Genomic DNA, 7,593 nt, shown 5'->3' with positions numbered 1-7,593 from the left:
ATCCCTGGAAACATTCCAGGTCAGGTTGGACGGGGCTCTGAGCAACCTGATCTAGTTGAAGATGTCCCTGCCCACGGCAGGGGGGTTGGACTAGATGACCTTTAGAGGTCCCTTCCAACCCAAACTATTCTATGATTCTATGATTCTATGTTTTACAAATAACTGTACTAGCTCCTGGAAATACATTTTTCTTTGTAGGTATTCCCTGACTTAGAACTATTTCATTTTCAATGTTTGGGTTAATTTACAATAGCTGAGTTTTAAGGAGTCAAAATTTTCTTTCAGTTACGCTCCCACTGTTAGTTTACTTACAGCTTGTCTCAGAAGATGCAGTTCTAAATTTCTCGATGAGAGTTTCATTAGCAGAAATACACCGCTTATAAAGTCTCTTTCTAGAATCATTGCTTGTTGTATATTGGAGCACCACTTTGTGTCTGTAGCAGATAATGGGTTTCACCCTTATGCTGGGCTTTGCCAGTAAGACAACATGGTAAAAGACTCTGGACTGTCTAAAATTTAAACATGAAAGTAAATGTAGGATTGGAAGTAAAGGTAGAGAGATTTGAATTGAATTGCCTGTTCCTAAGAGGAAGTGAATGGCCCAAACAGGCATGCAGTCTGTGTTTCCTATTCCTGAACTTAAAATGCAGATTCGCAAATGTATATTTTACTCTTCAGGTGTGATTTTAGAAACATTATGGTACAAACAAAGTGTAATTATTGGCCAGATTCTCAGGAGCTGTAACAGCAACCTTGCTCATATAAGACAATCTTCCCTGATATGAGCTCCCCTCTCCATTAACACCTGCAGAGCGAAAACTCCTCAACTAGATTACTAGATTGACAACTTAGCCCTAATTGTGGTAAGAAGCTTTTTGCCTAAAAATAAAAAAAATAAGATTCTTTACCAATGTAAATCAGCATAGCTTCGTTATCTTGATTTGAAGTATGTGGATTTATACCAGATCAAGATCAACAATGTGAGGTCCTGCTCACCTTCATCATGTATGTACTTTAAGAAAATCTTAAGAAGAGTGGACAAGAAAAACACTTGACAGTTCCAAACATGGCAAGCCATAATTGGTGCAATTTTCTGCACAAGGAAAGCTCCTGTCCACTCTAATTAGGATTCCCTATGGCTGGCCTCCAGATACCATGGATTTTTTTAGGTTCTTGCCTGGTACGTGAGATGAAATGCTCTTTTTTATTTACATATCAGATACTGTATGTGTAGGTACATGTAAATTGCTTTAGGTATACTGTTTCATATTACCTCAGGCCATTCTGGAGATTTAGAAATCTGAGCTACACATACAGAGAAATGCTTGCTATTGTAGATTAAATCTAAAGGAAAGACTTCCTCTACGGACATATACAAAGAAAACACTGGGCAAATAAGTTTATGTGTTTCATTTAGTTTAAGAAAAATGGTGAAAGAAATTCAGAGTGAAAACTGGTATACTGCTCTGAATCTCTTTTATTTTGTCATAATAATTAGAAACAGGAGGTAGTTTTATATAGCCCGTGATGTAGTGTTCAAGAACAATTAGGTCAAGAATAATAATTTAGCCTTGGGACGGGTACTTAAACAAAGTGAAGGACTGGATTTTAAATAGACAACCTAATTCCTTATCAACTTTTAAAAGCATTCTTACTCCTCCTAAATGTTAGCAGAAGAGTGAATAATTTAATTTTGTATTTGTCATTCACATTGGAAAGTAATAGTCTAATTTAAGGTCAACCATGTTAAGGAAGGCAGCCTTGCTTGTTTTTATTGAAAGTTTATTTTCTAGTGATAATTTCACAGCTTCATTTGAATAAGTTTGAATGAACCTTTACATCATTAGTTAGAACATACATTTGGTAAACAGTCATTGACTCTTTGTACCAAATAATAAATCAAGGTAGCCCTATTATCTTTTGTCTGTATTATCCTACTGTGGGTTTTTTTATATGAAATAGAGAATTAAAAATAATTTTAGAAAATTTTATGTCCTTTAGAAAGGACAGACAGAGGGTATTGAAGTCCACTTTTTTGATTCATTCCAGGTCCTCATGAGGCAAGTTTTTGCACTAGGTAGAACCCTAGAGAAGGGAAAAAGCTCTCTGACACTGCTGTTGGTCTGTTTTCTTGCCCTGTGTAGATCACAAATTCATTATCCAGACAAGTAAACTCATTGAAAATATAATTTTTAGGAAAACCTTATTTAAAAAGGTAGGTGAAAATTTGCAAGCATTTTTTTTTCATTTGTTACAATTTCCAAAATATTTATGTCTGTAAAAAATCTGTATTTCAACTCTTCATCTTTGGTCATGCTGTTTTTCAATACTGTCTTTCAATGATACCTAAAACATTTTGGCATATCATTCCAGTCAGTAAAAAATTCCTTGTGGAAATTGTCTAGAAGATTTAAACAGCTAATGTTTGTTCAGTGCAAGTTTGAAATATTACAGTATGTTATGTTGCCAATGCATAACCAAATTGTATAAAGGTTTGAGACACTTGAAAGATCCCAGTTACACAGGCTCACTTAATCTTTAATAAATTGCTGTGTTTTAAACTGAGCTTGAAAAGGCGCATTTTATATATTTGTTATACAACTATACAAATATTGCATTCATCCGAAGGGGTCACATAGATTATTGTAGTTTTTTAAGCTGGTTGCTGACTGATCAAGGAAATCAAATTGTAAGTTGATAGGTTTCCCTATTTTCTCAGAGAAATAATTGAAACCTGAAGGTACAAAACAAAGGCTATTCTTGCATTTTTCAATGATTGTAGATGAGAATGGTAGGTAGGAAGAGGAAAAGGAAAGAGGATCTTTTGATTTTATATTTTTTTTTCCTTTTTTACACAACCCAGCATAGAAGTTTGTAATATATGGTATATAAAATTTGTGGTACTTGTGACTTGGTTCATAAAGTTGTATAACTTTCCTCACCGTGGGTGGGATATGTGACAAAGTCCTGGCTTTCCCAGGGCTGATGACAAGATATATGTGGAGTTATTCCTAAATAAGTCTTGCTCCAGTAAGAGCTTTTAAGAGTCAGCACTTGTATTTTCAAATTTGTGCTTTATCTAAATTCAGAATAATTTCAAATGCAGACAAGCTTCAGTTTCAAATCAAGAGGTGTTCAATTCTAATGTGTACAGCAGAGGCTGACCACCTTGCAGAATAATGTGTTCAGTCAAATCAAAAAGAGAAACAACTTTATAAAATTGTGTCCTGTCATGGAGTGGTCATATTTTATGTTTTGTGTGACCTTACTGTGATGCCTTTTAGTTTATCGTAGTGTGAGGGTGCCTCTTTTCAACAAGCTACACCACTTCACTAATTCAGTAGTCATTTCTTGATAGCAGTGCACCTGTAACAATGGAACAACACAGACTTCTGTTTTCAGCCAACTGTAAGATTTATTGTACCTCTAGGTAGAAATTTATCTTTTCTCTGACTAGATCAATATCTAACTCTCAGGTCAATAAATCCTGATTGAATCTCAACAGAAGTTAATAGCTACCTATTATGTCACCTAATAGACAAAGATTTTGTGGGTGTTGGGTCTAAGAAAGAAAATAACATTTGTGAACGCACATATCAGAAGTTTTATTATAGGATTTCTTTAAATTTTATCTATATAACATCTATATAAACACCTTTTTTGTATGTCAGAAAGTTATGAAAACTGTGGTAGAGTTAATGCTACCACATACACATTTTCAGCATTAAAAAATACCTATTTGTGATCTACCGTAGTTCCTTGGTCAGCATTCTGTTTATCCAGAGTGCAGTTCTTAGACATTTTTTCTCCTATGCGGAGTTTGAACAAGTATTTTTCATTGTGTGAACTGATTGCAATTTTCTTCCAAGTACTAAGGTTTCAATGAATTTATAAATTTTTGATGGTTAAAATGTTTTTTTCCAGAAAACATTACAATAATATTTTGTTTCTAGGATTTTTCTTTCAAGGACCTGTAAGGAAACCAATTAATCATATTTGTAAGGTAGTTGTTGTAACACATATATATATGTATATTTACACTCTGGTGTACTAAATCTAGCACTAAAGCACCTTCCAAAATGAAGAATTTTTGCTGATGGTATTTTGCTGATTGTTGAATTTGCTGATTTTGCTTTGAACAGACATTAACTTGCATGGCCACTATCATAACATGTCAAGCAGAAATGGTTTTATTGTAATTCAAGTACCTAGGATACATGGAAAAAGTGTTTCACATTTCCATATTGACACCAGTCTCATTGTATTTCATTTGCACTTTACAAATAAGCATACTTAAATGCTGAGTAAGGTTGTGCTCTAAATGAATTATAACAATTATAAATTATGCTGTACTGCTATAAGATCCTTAACGTGTTATGCATGGGTCAATGAGGCATTGCGGTTAAGTGGAATGCTCACAGGTATGAGTAAGTATCACAGGGAGAAAAGAACACACCAACCATGTAAATGCTTGGTCTGTTGGCTAAGCAAGCTTTCTTACTAACAGATAATCTGAATTATATCTCTTGACCTTGTCTGTCAGTTGTAATTAAATTAGTCAGCACATGGAATTTTGTCCAAATGTGGAATCTTTTCAAGATTGTATGTTGCCTTCGGTTTTTTAATTTGCCGGACACCATTTTGACCCTATTTGAAAGATTTTTGTCATACCTATAGTCATTGTCTCTCTTCTTGTCCCTCTTATCAAGGTGATCTACTTTGAAAAGAAACCACAATATTATTCAACATAATGGGCAACTATGTTAATTATCCCCAATTATTTAGATGCATTATCATGTACTTATTAAAGACAAAAAGTTTAATTTGCATAAAGGTCTAATTGAATAATAGTAGATGAGAAATATGAGGTCAAGTCTGTGGCTCCATCTTTATTTTTCTTACCATTATGAAGGAAGTAATAAGGAGCTTTGGATTATGAGTGAAATATTAGCAGCTTTAACCTTCAGCTCTCTATTATTTTGTAATTTTCATTCAAACTATAGATATTTTTATGTAGGTTGGAAGGTAAGTGACATTACGAGAAGCAATGTTTGATGCTGGCAGACAATACTATTTCTATTTTAAGAGAGGGTATTTCCAAGATTGTGAATATAAGTAGTGAGTTTTCAGATAGTTTTAAGCTCTTTCTTGTCAAATGGGATTTCCTTTGAGAAGATTCCTGTACTTAATTCCCATCTGCTGTGTTCAGGGGTTACTGAATGCATCCGCTTTTTACGTAATTGTTTGTCTCATGTCATAAGGTTGTTCCTTCTCACCAAGGATTAAATACACCTGTAAGAAGTTTATATCTGAAGAAATCACACTTAATGAGTAACTTCCTCCCTTCCAGCATTCTTTGTCCTTGCCTTATCTTCACACTCACATCATTTGCTTGGTTCCTCTGCTTGCCTACCTGACAAGAAATCTGTTATGGAGAAGTCCTCAATATCTAAGCAGCATTAAGTTATCTGTTAGTCATGTATATCATCTGTATCTAGGTATGTGTCATAGCTATCTTGAACATAATACTTTAAATATTTCATTATACAACCAGCAGTCACTTGTTACCAGCTTTGAGCAAACAATTATCTTCCCCCCCCGCCCCCTAATTAGGATACAGATTCTTCTTTGTTTTTTAAATACATTTTTAACTGAACTGTCAAAAAAAAAAAAATTCAGCACAACAGTAGCATCATACTTCTGTAGGCTTGCCTCATGCTGCTTTACCCAAGGCACATGCCTACTGCATTAACAGGAACACATCAGAGTTTGACCACTGTATTGTTCAAGTTGGAGAATTTGACCATTTAGCCCTGTTTGCTCCTAACCGTATGTTTCTTCAAAACTATAGAAATGCTACTAATTCATATTCAGTTCCAAGGAAATCACACGAGTCAGTGCAAAACCATTGAAGTGTCTTCTGTTATAAATTGAATTATTTCATCATGCACACTTACGCAGAGAACTATACATAGTGGCATGTTGCTACTAGACACAAGAATATTTTTATTCAAGACAAAGTATGTCTTTAAGGCTTTCTTCTATTCCTCCATACCTCATCTCCAACAGTTTTGTGTGGAAAAAAATAAAATCTTCAATAATGGAGAAGCAACTTTAGGAGACGTCAAAACCACTCAGATAGGGGATTTGCTTGAAAGAATGTTTAAGTCTATTTTGCTGTCTGAAAATTCCTAGGAACTTACTTGCAATTTATACTTCAAAAGAAACAACTTGCATGTTTTCAAGACATAACATATTGATAAACAATTTCTGAAAATGGAGGAATTAGCCCCTTTGTGAACTCTTTTCAGAATCTGCACATCAAAAAAATTGGCAGAATTTTCCTATTTTTCACCCTGAAATGTTGACTCTTCTAGAAACAGGATTAGTTTAATGGAGAACTATAATTATTGTCCAGTCCCCAAACTAGGAAGGGTGATAGATTCTCCCTGAATAAAGAAGTAGATAAGGAAATTTGAAGAATATACATGTGTGTCAGTTTTCTAAAAGGCCAAGCAAAACGAAATCTGTAACATGAGGCTGGCAAATTTAACCAAAAGAAAAAAGAAAAATAGAGGAGCTGAGAAAGAATTTAGCCAATAAAAAAAATAAAAATAGCAATAATGCCTTTCTATGTGTTTTTCTGGAAAATAAGTCATAGTAAAGAAACCTGATTTCTTTGTTTTATGAAACGGCAAGTTATATTGAAAAAGATAACTGCCATGTCACATGCCATTCTAGTTAAATAGATAGCAATAAGTAGTAGCAACAAAGCACATATTAAATGGCTATGAACTGGCTACCTGCGAGGTAGCAAAAAATTGTCATCAAGGCAGAATCTTTACAAAAGGAAGAGATTCCACCAGGTCTCTGCAGGGATTGTTGTAAGACCAACTCTATTCAGATTCTTTTTGTGTGGATTAAAAGTAAACATAAGACTACTGCTGATAAAATTTTTGGATGACACAAAAATGGCAGAATGATGAATAAAGATGAGAACAGCACATTCTGTCAAAATAACCCAAATTGTTTGATAACCTGTGCCACTCAATGCAATAAATGCAAAGTCCTACAGTTAGAACTGAGGACGGTGGGACTGTATCCAGGAGAACCATAACTATGTAAAGTAAGAGTAAAGCAGCTCAAAATGAGTTCCCAAAACAGTAATAAGCCAAAAAAGCCCAATACAACCCTTGAATAGATTCTTTATATGTTGTAAGAAGACTAGAAAAGTTAAATTTACATCAGAGGTTGGTACTGGGCGGGGGGGTAATATTATTGAAATATCAATATTAATTTCGTTTGTATTTTTACAAAATTTTGGAAAGCTGAAAGGAGCAAATAACACTATGAGTGGGAGAAAAGGCTTTACAGTAAAAAGTTTTTTACTATTTAGTTTATCAGAAAGGTTAGCTTCATGAGAATATAGCAGTACCTTTACAAGGAGAAATACTGGGAAGTAACGGTCTGAAAGAGGGTAACAAGAGTCAATAGTTTTGTCCTGGTTTTGGCAGTGATAGAGTTAATTTCCTTCCTAGTAGCTGGTACAGTGCTGGGTTTTGGATTTAGGGTGAGAACAAAGTTGATAACGCA

At 34.3% G+C, this 7,593-nt stretch overlaps 1 protein-coding gene across 2 annotated transcripts in view; it reads left to right on the top strand.

Moving 5' to 3' along the window:
* Positions 1–7,593, top strand: part of CDH18 (cadherin 18) — a 220,464-nt gene that overhangs the window by 109,212 nt on the left and 103,659 nt on the right. The gene's annotated exons all lie outside the window — the stretch shown is intronic.

This window comes from Aptenodytes forsteri, unplaced genomic scaffold (assembly GCF_000699145.1).
Source record: "Aptenodytes forsteri isolate BGI_AS27 unplaced genomic scaffold, ASM69914v1 Scaffold27, whole genome shotgun sequence".
Classification (NCBI taxonomy): domain Eukaryota; kingdom Metazoa; phylum Chordata; class Aves; order Sphenisciformes; family Spheniscidae; genus Aptenodytes; species Aptenodytes forsteri.
Note: the sequence above shows the minus strand (reverse complement) of the source record. Positions and strands in the feature narration are given on the sequence as shown.